The sequence below is a fragment of the Cervus canadensis genome, chromosome 26 (assembly GCF_019320065.1).
Source record: "Cervus canadensis isolate Bull #8, Minnesota chromosome 26, ASM1932006v1, whole genome shotgun sequence".
Taxonomy (NCBI): Eukaryota; Metazoa; Chordata; class Mammalia; order Artiodactyla; family Cervidae; genus Cervus; species Cervus canadensis.
Genome location: NC_057411.1, coordinates 32,882,829 through 32,894,914, shown reverse-complemented (window position 1 = coordinate 32,894,914; position 12,086 = coordinate 32,882,829). Strand labels below are relative to the sequence as shown.

Sequence of the window (12,086 nt, the reverse complement as noted above, 5' to 3'; positions counted from 1 at the left end):
CTTGTATGGATGTGAGAGTTGGACTGTGAAGAAAGCTGAGTGCTGAAAAACTGATGCTTTTGAACTGTGGTGTTGGAGAAGACTCTTGAGAGTCCCTTGGACTGCAAGGAGATCCAACCATCCATCCTAAAGGAGATCAGTCCTGAGTGTTCATTGGAAGGACTGATGCTGAAGCTGAAACTCCAATACTTTGGCCACCTCATGCGAAGAGTTGACTCATTGGAAAAGACCCTGATGCTGGGAGGAATTGGGGGCAGGAGGAGAAGGGGACGACAGAGGATGAGATGGCTGGATGGCATCACCAACTCGATGGACATGAGTTTTGAGTAAACTCCGGGAGTTGGTGATGGACAGGGAGGCCTGGCGTGCTGCGATTCATGGGGTCGCAAAAAGTCGGACACGACTGAGTGACTGAACTAACTAACTAACTTATGCGAAAAGTGGCATATTTTGGGGTGGCAAAATCTGATCCTCTTCAACATCTTATTATTGTGAAATCCAACCACCACACTCTCTCCCCCAAACATATTTGTTATTTAAACTATCTTGTAGAATGAAAGACTTTGGCTCCAGAAGAGAAATTACAGTATTTGCCTGAACTGCTACTGTTCTGAATCTGAAATCACACCCATTGGTCCCACCAGGGAGTGTAGAGCTAGGTTCTTAAGAGTCAAGAGGTGGGTTTTTAGAGTCAGGATGCCTGGGGTCACCAGCTCTGTGACTTTGAGCAAATCAAATGTAAAGAAGGCTTCATACCAGTACCTGCCTCATGGGACTGTCATCAGAATTAATTTAATAAACATTCGTGAGAACAAGGATTTTTTAAACCTATTTTGTTTACTGTATATGCAAGTACTCAACAAATGCAAATGAACGAATGAATAAATGAAACACTATACACATGATAAACTTAGAGGAAACACATTCTCAATTTGCTTATTTCAACAAGTGGGAGCTGGGTGGTGTTATATGTAGGGAGGGACACCATTCTCGACACTTTGGTAAGAATGCCAAGGACAGTTGCCAGGCACCGATCTACCTGGGATGACAGTCACCTTCCTGTCCTTTGCAAACAGTTATTGGTGCATCTCCAGACCACACACAATCTAACCACTAGGATGAACCATAGTCACTGTCTGGACAAGTCAAAAACAAACAAAAGTTCTTTCAATAGGTCTTTTCTCTCCAACTTCTGCATATGTGGGCAGAGCTGGAGCTTTTGTAGTTTTTAAAAGGAAATGAATCTATTTTTCCCAGCAATTCCTGGTAATTCTGCCTTGGCGGTGAGTCCTGCCAAGACAGCTGTCTTTGGAGTGCGACCTCCCAGTGGAACAGGAAGTCTCTTACCCATGCTCTCAGCACGGTTGACGTTTTGCTGGCGTAGCAGGGGAATGACCCAAGCTTCTTGGGACTGACTTTTCTGTACTTCATGTTCACTAAGGTCTGCACTTCCCCTCTGCTGACTTCAGTTCCAAGTAAGAGGAGTATCCTTTGGCCCAAAGATTAAAACAACAAACAAACAAACCACTCCCTGAACATCACAAAGTGTGTTGGCAGCAGCTCCGTTTCACTGCTTTGTCCCTGCCTGGGTCCCTTCCAGCCCTACTTCCTTTGACTTTATTTATGTAGGTTCCAAATAGACCACCACTTTGTGGGGATGGAAAGAAGCCATTTCAAAGGTTGAGTTCAGAAGTCCGTGAGCCCTGGAGAGACTCTTTTGACTAAATTTCACATCAATATAATAGCCAGTCCTGAGTTTACTTGTTGTGTTTTTCTAGACCTGATTAGAAACACTAACAGCAATGTATAAATGGTAGAGAGTGCCTTTGGTAAATGCTTGTCAGAGAGCCGAAGGAAGTCAAGGGCAGTGTGACCCTTCTTGGGTTTCGCAGATGGCTCATTGGTAAAGAATCCACTGGGAGATTCTTGATGCAGGAGACATGGGTTTGATCCCTGGGTCAGGAAGATCCCCTGGAGAAGGGAATGACAATCTACTCCAGTATTCTTGCCTGGGAAATCCCATGAACAGAGGAGCCTGGTGGGCTGTAGTCCATGGAGTTGCAAAGAGTTGGACATGATTTAGCGACTAAACAACAACAACATGACCATTCTTGGCTCGATAATATTTTGAGTCATGTTCCTCAGGTTTCCCCACCCACAGAGCTGAATGAACAGGTAGTTGTCTATCTGTACAGTGACACCAGGACTGTCCTGGGGTGAGAGGTGCTGCTCCCAAAGGATACTCTTTCTTTTCTCCCCGTAGCTCTGGCTTTGGCTAAGCACTTGTTCTGTGAAATATTCTAATGAATTAATTTTTACAATCAGCTCTCTGATCCATCCACCGGGGGGTGTAGGGGAGGGGGGAATGATGCCAAATTGTGAGAAAGTCAAGCTTTAATTACAGAGGTCAATGGAAGGCAGCATTTGGGGGCGGATAATTAAAACCTATGTTTAATCTGCCCAGAATCCAAACTCTCTTCTTCGCTGACAAGAAACTTGCTGTTGGTTAAAAGGCTGCAAGGTGGACCCAGGGACAGTTTCTACCACCCAGATTAGGGTGCCCCAAGCTGAACCAAAGACCAGTGTTTCCTTGCTACAAGGGGGAGGAAAAGTGTTGAGAAAATATCAATTAGAAAACAGAGGATTCCCATGTGAGCTCACAATAGAAGAAGGAATATTTTGGCACCAACTCCAGTCTTACCACTAAATGATAACTCTTTTCATTAGTGGTTATGATTAGAGGGCAGGAATTAAAGGAGGGAAACTTCCTTCTTTTCTAGGGAGAAGCCCTTGAAATCACTCTGGGCAGCAAGCAAGCCTGGAATGTGTGAATATCCACTCTCAGACCAAGAAAAGTTTCCTGTTTTATTTTACATAACTGGAGTCAGCGCCTTGTGAATGGAGCTTATAAATTTATGTAAACAAGAATGCAAATGTTAAAAAATATGTGTCTTGACATTTCCTGGGGATGACTTGGTAGCTTTGTCTTCCTGCCTTTGTATCATCTAAATATCGTGTTGTGAAAACTGGGGTGAACTTACTTCCCCAAATCCCACAATGTTATAACTAGAGGGCTTTTTTATCATTTGTAGGAGATATTTTGGAGAATGAATTAAGACAGACTAATGTATTTGACACTAAACATGTTAGCTCCAAGAAGATACACAGGCCAACAGTAAATGCAAAATGGATTGGAGAATTTCAATAAATTAATGGCAGATTCAAAGTGGATTATTGAAAGGGAATTAGAAAATGATGATGGAAACAAAGGCAGGGATTTAGGGGATAGGTGACATGAGAAGATGCCATAAAATTCAAATTCCAGACTCTCCTGCAAATTCTCACTGGGGCTACTGACAAGAGAGTGGGTTGAAAGAAGTATTAGTTCAACTCAGCATAACAGTCCATGCCAAGTGCAGATCATGCCAAGTCTAAATGACCCAAGCAAGTGCCATGACCTCTGAAAGCTGCAGAGAATACGCAAGCAGATGGAGCTGTTTGGGATTAAAAGCTGCCCATGAGTATGGCTGTGCCAACTTGTCTTTCTCAGTAAAATTTAGGAGACAGGTAAACTTGTCCTCAAGTCTAAGGAAGTGTAACTTTAATACATGATTTTATTTGGCCAGAAGGAAATGGAGAGAGATAAACAGCCTTGAAGTGTTATTGAATGGAAGGGTAACTAAGAAAGTAATGGAGGCCCCCTGGGCCTTCTATATTTCTCTGTTGAGTAAAGGGGGAAACTAGAGCAGCTGGGTGGAAGTACTGGATAAACAACAGATAAGAAAGGAACTGGTGAACTCATAATTAACCACACATAGAGCTGCTTTATTTCAGAGTTGAGAGGCATCTGTGGGAAGAAAACAAACAGAGGTGTCCCTTTTTTGCACACTGATCTTTAGCTTCTTTTGGCACTGGAGAATTTTTCTTACCAAAGGAAAATTTTAACTTAGCCAAAATGAACCACTTTAAGAGTTGTCATCTAAGTCATGGCCCATTGAGAATCTCTGAGAGTGTTACATCATTATATCATGGCTAGGTGTGCATAGACAGCACCAATTCAATGAGAAGTACCTTGGAACTTAATAGTCAAGATTTAGGGCTCTAAGTGACCAAAGAAGATGGAACCAAGAAGTCAACCCACAAAGTACTCTGTGGCCTATTGCTGCTTCCAAAAAAAAAGAAAAAAGAAAAAACCCAAAAGTCAGGAATGGAATAATCCAAAGAGAATAATAACTTTAAGCACAGCAAGCTACTACAATTACTACAGTCATAGATAAATGTAATTTTCATTAATTGAGAATGAGGGCACCTGATGTAACTGATTCTCTTTCTCTATACATTTAGCTCCTGGTCACTGAGGTAAAATGCATTAAGCCAACTATTCTTCAAGGTGAAAGAAACTTCCAAGGTAAAGGGTCAGCTGTCTTCTAAGATAGAGGAGGATTTAGTTGGGCATATGTCCACCCAACTAAAGAGCACATTTTCAGCATCCCTTGCAGCTAGATGTCGGCCATATAATATTATGGCCAATGAGATGTGAATGGAAGTGATGTATGTAATTTTTGAATCATGCCATTCATATTAAAGGCAGACCCTTCCTGCTGGCTGGAATATAAATATGGTAGCAAAAATTGAAATAGCCACCTTAGACCATGAGAGGATGGCAGAGAAACCACATAGAACCATTGTCTGCTTGTGTTCAGACAGCTGTTGCCTGAGACAGAAATTGGCTTTCATCTTGTCTACATCTCTACTAATTTGGCCATTGGTACAGTAGCGGCAATGGTATCCTAGCACACAATTAAAATGGGAGAAAGTAGACTGCATGCCCTATGAGAAGTCATGTGGGATTCAGTGAAGGCAAAAGGCAGAACCTATACAGTCAATATCAGTTAAAGGGATGAAAATTCTGTGTTGCTGTCTCCCCAATCAATCTGGATAAGGAAGAAGAGTTACAGAGACTAATTTCCGGCTCTGAGGATAAGGGGATGAACAGAACTCTGCTTAGCTGAGCTCTACTATAGTAAATCCAGATAGCTATCATATCCTGAATTTTGGAGTTCTCCTTAGAACTGAAACAAACTTCTACTGAAAATATTCAGATTCAAGCACTGTAGTGGAACCAGTTATCTGGCCAAATAACACCCTATTGATAATTATTATATGTCAGAGCTACATTAGTTTGGAAACGTTTATAAATATCTCCATGTATTTGGTATAATATTCTATTCTTTCATCATCTGGAACAAGTTTGCATTCCCTGGGGCTTCAGGTAATCACCTTGGGCTTCAACTTTTGCTATAATTCTATTACAAAGGATTTTAAGGGAGAAGCGAATTGTTATCTCATAGCTTATTCTAGATGCACTGTCCTTTTATTAACATAAAACATAATAACACATATTATTTGGGCTTAATAAATTAAAACATCAGCCTTTACTGCTATCACATATTAAAGTCCATGTCATTTTTCCCCATCATCTCTTTCCTCAAAATGTCTGACGTGATGACATGTACATAGTAGGCAGGTAGTGCTTGTCCAAGGATGGTTAAGTGAATGTGGAATTTTACTCCATTACTCAGCTATTTTCATCTTCTTATCCTGATCACAATGGTTGTTGAAAAGTATTCTATGTGAGTGGGCTACTATATCTACTAAAGACAGAAAAAAATTTTATTCAATAGCATTAGCACTGTCCTATGAATATTAAGTAACTAGTGGTGAAAATATATTTCCCTTGAGTTTCGATTCCTGGATTCTCACTACCACCCAAGCAAAACCTCGACTGAAATTTACTACATTAGGTCCATTGGTAAGAGTTCAGAAGGATAAGAAATGCTTCCTGATGCACAAGGACAAAAAGTCTTTCCATCCCAACATTCCTACCAGGCAAGATGATTCTACAAACAGGCTTGTAAGGACAAAGAGTTGGAACCAGTTGAACAGACATGCTGAAACCAATGGCAGTTTGAAAGCTTTGACCAACCTAGACAGTGTATTAAAAAGAAATAAATTACTTTGCTGACAGAGATCCATATAGTCAAAGCTATGGTTTTTCCAGTAGTCATGTATAGACGTGAAAGTTGGACCATAAAGATAGCTGAGTGCCAAAGAATTGATGCTTTTGAACTGTGGTGTTGGAGAAGACTCTTGAGAGTCCATTGGACTGCAAGGAGATCCAACCAGTCCATCTTAAAGGAAATCAGTCCTGAATATTCATTGGAAGGACTGATGCTAAAGCTGAAGGTCCCATCCTTTGGCCACCTAATGGGAAGAACTGACTCATTAGAAAAGACCCTGATGCTGGGAAAGATTGAAGGCAGGAGGAGAAGGAGACAACAGAGGATGAGATGATTGGATGCATCACCGACTTGATGGACATGAGTTTGAGCAAACTCTGGGAGTTGGTGATGGACAGGGAAGACAAGCATGCTGCAGACTATGGGATTGCAAAAAGTCAGACACGACTGAGCGACTGAACTGTTAAGCATAGAAGCATATTCAGTTCTGGCTCCCAAACCTATAGGATATAAGAGAAATATGAACAATTAATATCTATAGAATTTATTTTATTATGCTTATCAAACAGGACTACTGGAGTGGGTAGCCATTCCTATCTCCAGGGGATCTTCCCGACCCAGCTTTTGAACCTAGATCTTCTGCATTGCAGGCAGATTCCTTACTGTCTGAGCCACCAGGCAAGCCCTGTCAAGGGTTTTAATTCATAAACAGTTAAATGCCTATACACAATAAAAATGAGAAACAACAAACTTAGAAATCATTCTTACTCTCTGATCTTGTTTTACAGCTTATCTCTTTTAAAGGCTGACATATAAGGTACAGTATGTACAGCTCAACTGCATAGACGTATCACGATATACTTGATGTTTAAATATGAGATAAATGGCTTGTTAACGTTGCACACACACACACACGTAATTACCAGACCCTTGCTATCACAGACTGCACCATTGTCAAAGGTCTCAGAATCATATTTGTATTACACGCGACTTTTGTTTATTTTTCCCTTGGCTCCGGTGTGCTCACACTTTCCATTTAACACCACATTGATTTCTCTTGCACAACCTGGTTGAAAAATACCATGTGGAACTTCTGATGGAAAAATGCTAAGTAAAAATACTGCCTGGTCTGTTACTGACCAAAAGAGAAATTTTCATTTGTCCCACCTGGGGGCAGGCAAAAAAGATGACCTTGAACTGGCATAGAATACATGTTGTCTCTATTCACAAAGATCAGAAAAATAGACTATCACTGTATTCTGAGACATAGCACTGCAGAATTATCAACAGAATTAGCCCAGAATTTATGCAGTTTTGCTCCTTTCTCCATACTCTGGGTCCCCTTGAGAAAGCCAAAGGAAGCTCCTCTTGGAAATGTTGCATTCTAAGCATTCTATGCCAGCTGCTTATTTCCACTAAGAAATGCCTTCCATGTGTGAAGCAGTGTGCTATAAACAGTAATTCAGGGCAATTTGGTATAAATGATAACAGCAATAATCATTATTATAATAGCTTCCATTGTTTGAGAACTCTGTGCCAAACACTAACCTAAGTTCTTCATATCCAGTCTCTCATTTAATTGTTTTACCCATGAAGCCTGGAAAGGATAAAGGACTTATTCAAGGTCACGGACTGGTAAACAATAGACTTGGCATCCAAAACTAGGCAAGGACCAATGCCTTAACCACCTGCTGGAGAGACATTTTAAAAATGTATTCAGATGATCTCTTTTCTCTTCCTCGTTGAAATATAATCAAAGTTTCCTGAGAGGACACAGAAGGATGCCAAAAAAAGCATGACCTGGCTTATATTATGGGTCACAGGGGCTGCAGTTAACCAACCTTAGATTTTCTTTTTCCAAAAGGCCCTGTTATAAATAGCAACCCGGCACAAGTGGGAAATAACGTGTGAGCATGCGGCGTTAGGTTGCCCCTTTAAAGGCAGCTGCTTTACAAAGGACTTTAAAGGGGATATGAACTGCAAAGAGAGCGGCATGAGGTTACTCAGATGAGAATAATATTCCTCAGAAGCCATTCCATACCTTTGGGTGTCCCAGTTTATCTCCTCTGGAAGAAGGCGAGTTGGTGCTCACCTAATCCTTGAGGCAAGGCATTTAATTTTAAGAACTCTAACGCTCTCAATGAAAAAGGGTCAAAAGTGGCCTTATTAAAGTTCAACTTAACAATAGACTCATGGTACAGACAAGGGTAGAGCTGAAATCTGCACTCACCACTAATGCCTGTTCAGTTTTTCATGGAGGCAGTTTAGATGCCTGGTGAAATAAAGGCATCTGTTCTCTTTAGCGAGCAGAGAACAGATTGCGTAAAAGTTTATGGTCTGAAGAGTAGGGAGGTAATTAGTGGTGCGATGAACTCCCCAGTTGTGTCTGTGTTTTTAAAGGTCATTTCCTGGATTTTACGAGAAATGGGGAATTACCTCTGGGCCCCCATAGAACTTTACTTTTACTGTTATGAATGTTTATTTCAGCTTACCTTACCTTAGGGTTGGCTGATTGCATGTCTGTCTTTTTTGCAGGGGCTTGTAATCTCCTTGTCTGGGGGCTAGGGTGGAGCAGAATTGGGCCTTACTCATTATGTGTGTCCCCAAAGCACCACACATAATTCTTTCCATACAGGAGCTGGTTATTGAGGAGGGGGAAGTGGAAAAAGAAAGGGAAAGGAATTCTCATTTTGTTTATCTGAGAGCACTCTTTTTAGATTACCTGGGTTTGGGCTGCTTTTCATGAAATGCCTTCTGAAACCTCTCTAAGAACAACTTAGTGAAAAAATTCAACTTTACCTTAAAAGACATTTGCTTACAACATTTGCTTACAGAATAACTCTTAAAAGGCTCTATTCATTTGTAAAAGGCAGAAACTGAAGTTTTTACACTAAGGACTTTCACAGAGAATCAGCGATAAGAGATGTGTTGAGATGAAAACAAAATGGAAAAAAATAAAAAGACAGAGAATGTGCTCATGTTTCATGGCACGGAAGTTGTTCCTTCCTTCGCTGCACCAGTCAAAGTGATCTTGCCAAGGTCGGTAGGGAAATCCTAACTGCTAAGCCCAGAGTACATTTCATTTCTTCTGGAACTTAACTCAGTTGACCCCTCCTCGAAAGTTGTTCTTCTCTTGGCTTTTATGAGAGATGACTGTTGTAATTCTCATCTGACCTTCTCAATCTCTTTCGTTATTTCATCTTCCCTCAATAATACTTCCAATTTTGTGTTCCCCAGTGTTCCATTCCAAGTGTACTTAAAAAAACTCAGCGCTCTCTCAATGAGCAATAGTCTGTTTTCTTCTTTCATTTGCTCAACACTTTCGAACCTGAAGGAGTCAGCACCTCTTTTGGGTCTCTGATTCCCCTGCTCCAACAGATGTTCTGTTCCTCTCTCAATGACTGTTCCTACCTTCTATCCAGCAATTCAAATCAGATTCTTGGGTGTCATCCATCATTCTTTCCCCACTCCCCACCCCACCTCATCCTTTCAGTCAGTCATCCAATTCGGATGGTTCTAAATCCTCTATATCTCACCCTCTCCTTCGCTGTTGTGATTGCCGTATTTAAGGCCTTCACCATCTCTCATCTGCTTCCTAAGGAGCCCTCTTCACTCTCATCATCTTCTTTCAGTTCCTTGTCAGTATCACTACTGACTCACCCCTTCAAATGGCAACTAAGATCAAGTTACTTGCTTGGCTCAAAGGTGGCATGGCTTTCCACTGACTGCTGAGTTAGTCTGAGTCCCTCTGAATGGTCAAGGTGGGCGCGTGTGAAATACTCCTCTGCCCCTCCACCACCTGCCTTTGCTTGTGCCCTCCCAAATCCTACAGGAAACTCTGCTTCACGAGACTGTCATCGTACGTGCTACTCCTTCTACTTGGTCCTGCCTAACCCCTCTTCTTTTTAAAAATCTGTCTTAGATGTCCCTTCCATTCTCTTTTGTCCCTCCTACAACCTCGATGCTGAGTTACAACTGTACTGTGTATTTTTCCTGTTGCAGCTTTTCTCTCACTTTACTGAAATTGCTTGTACTCTGCCTCCTCTTGGTAATGGAGCACGTTTGTCATCTTGTATTCCTCCAGGTCCAGCACAGATCATGGCACACGACGTGAATAGATGCTCCAGAAATCTTACTGGTGCCAAGGAATACGTTGCCTGTTCATTTCACAGCAAGCCCAGAATTCAAACACACAGTTTAGAACTTCTCGTCATGTATACATCTCAGGATTTTCTTGGCCAGTGTACCTGACTCTGAACTTTCATTAACGAGGAAGGTAAACACTGCTTACCGAGGTTGAATGCCCATTGCTATGCTGAAGCTCATCATAACGAAGGAAAGGTTTTCATCAGCTGGAAACCACAAAGACAGCACCCTGGTCTGTGTGAATTTCTTCCTATTGACTGGTGACAGTGAGATCACTGAGGATGGAATTCTCTATTCCAGAATACTGGAGTGTGCAGCCTTTCCCTTCTCCAAGGGATCTTCCCAACCCACAGATCAAACGCAGGTCTCCCACATTGCAGGCAGATTCTTTACCAGCTGAACCACAAGGGAAGCCCAAGGAGATAGGCATATTACCCCATTTAGGTAAATCTATCAGATCTATTTTATGAACTTGAATTACAGTAGAAGTTAGAAGTGCTTGCTGTGACTTTAGAAGGTGAGAGTGATCATGGTCAGTGTTTCCAGATCTCTGTGTACAAACAGGAGGAAAAAAGGTTACTGGCTCCAGCTTGGACTTTGGATAGCAGGTCAGTCACCAAAGAAAGTTCAGCCTTTTGTACCTTGAAAAATTTGACTGGTTTAAAATTAGACATTCTGATAGGGAAAAGCCAAGTGGGAAAAAACGAGGACTTTGAACTTACCAATTTAAATGTCCCCAAAGAAGAATCTGTAGCACTAAAATTTACACTCTTGAGTTTTCGTCACTATGGTAATCATAAAAATAAAATGTAGTGGTATGCTTGTTTTAGAGGAGAGACAAAATGAATCAAGAATTCTCACACAACTTCATTTCAGCATGGAACAACTCTTACTATGAGAAAAATTATGATTATATCATCAAAAATGTTTATTAAATATAGTCGATAGACATCATTTGATCAATTGTGCCAAGTATTCTGGGAGATACTAAGGAAGTTATCTTAAGGAATATAGAATGACTTATTTAGCATTGGAAGATAATTTAAATATCATCCAGCCAAACTTCTCATCTAACCCTTAAATCTATCCTACAAATTCCTGCCAAACCTCTTCAGAATATCTCCAGTTAGAGGAAGCTTTCCACCCTCTGAGGCAGTTCATGTCATATTTAAATAGCTCAATAAAATTTATCGAGTGCTTACTGCATGCCAGACACTGAGCTAAGCATTTTATCTTCAAAAATCCTATTTAATCTTTATCACAACCTTATGAAATGGTACTGTTATTATTTCCATTTTACAGCTGAGGAGGAAACTGGGCAACTGCCCAACATTGCATGGCTGGTAAGTGGAAGACCCAGCTTTGACTATGCAGTCTGCGTTCTTAAATAATTTACACCTGCAGGCTCCCTAACTACTTCTTTCCTATGCTAATCTGAAATCTATCTTCTTATACCTTCTATTCATGGGTCCTAATTCTTTTGGTCTATAACTCTATTTTTTAATTAATTTTTATTGGAGTATAATCACTTTACATATGTTGTGTTAGTTTCTTGTGGTTGTTGTTCAGTCATTAAATTGTGTCCACCTGTTTGCAACCCCATGGGCTGCAGCACACCAGGCTCCCTGTCCTTCGCTATCTCCTGGAGTTTGCTCAAACTCATGTCCATTGAGTCGGTGATGCCATCCAACCATCTCATCCTCTGTTGCCCCCTACTCTTCCTGCCTTCAGTCTTCCCCAGCATCAGGGTCTTTTCCATTGAGTCAGCTCTTCACATCAGGTGGCCAAAGTACTGGAACTTCAGCTTCAGTATCAGTCCTTCCAAAAAATATTCAGGGATGATTTCCTTTAGGATTGACTGGTTTGATCTCCTTGCTGTCCAAGGGACTCTCATGAGTCTTCTCCAGCACCACAATTTGA

The 12,086-nt window shown here is 41.1% G+C and overlaps 1 protein-coding gene across 2 annotated transcripts in view; it reads left to right on the top strand.

Moving 5' to 3' along the window:
- RASGEF1B (RasGEF domain family member 1B) overlaps window positions 1–12,086 on the top strand; it is a 623,896-nt gene that overhangs the window by 455,453 nt on the left and 156,357 nt on the right. The window lies entirely within an intron of this gene.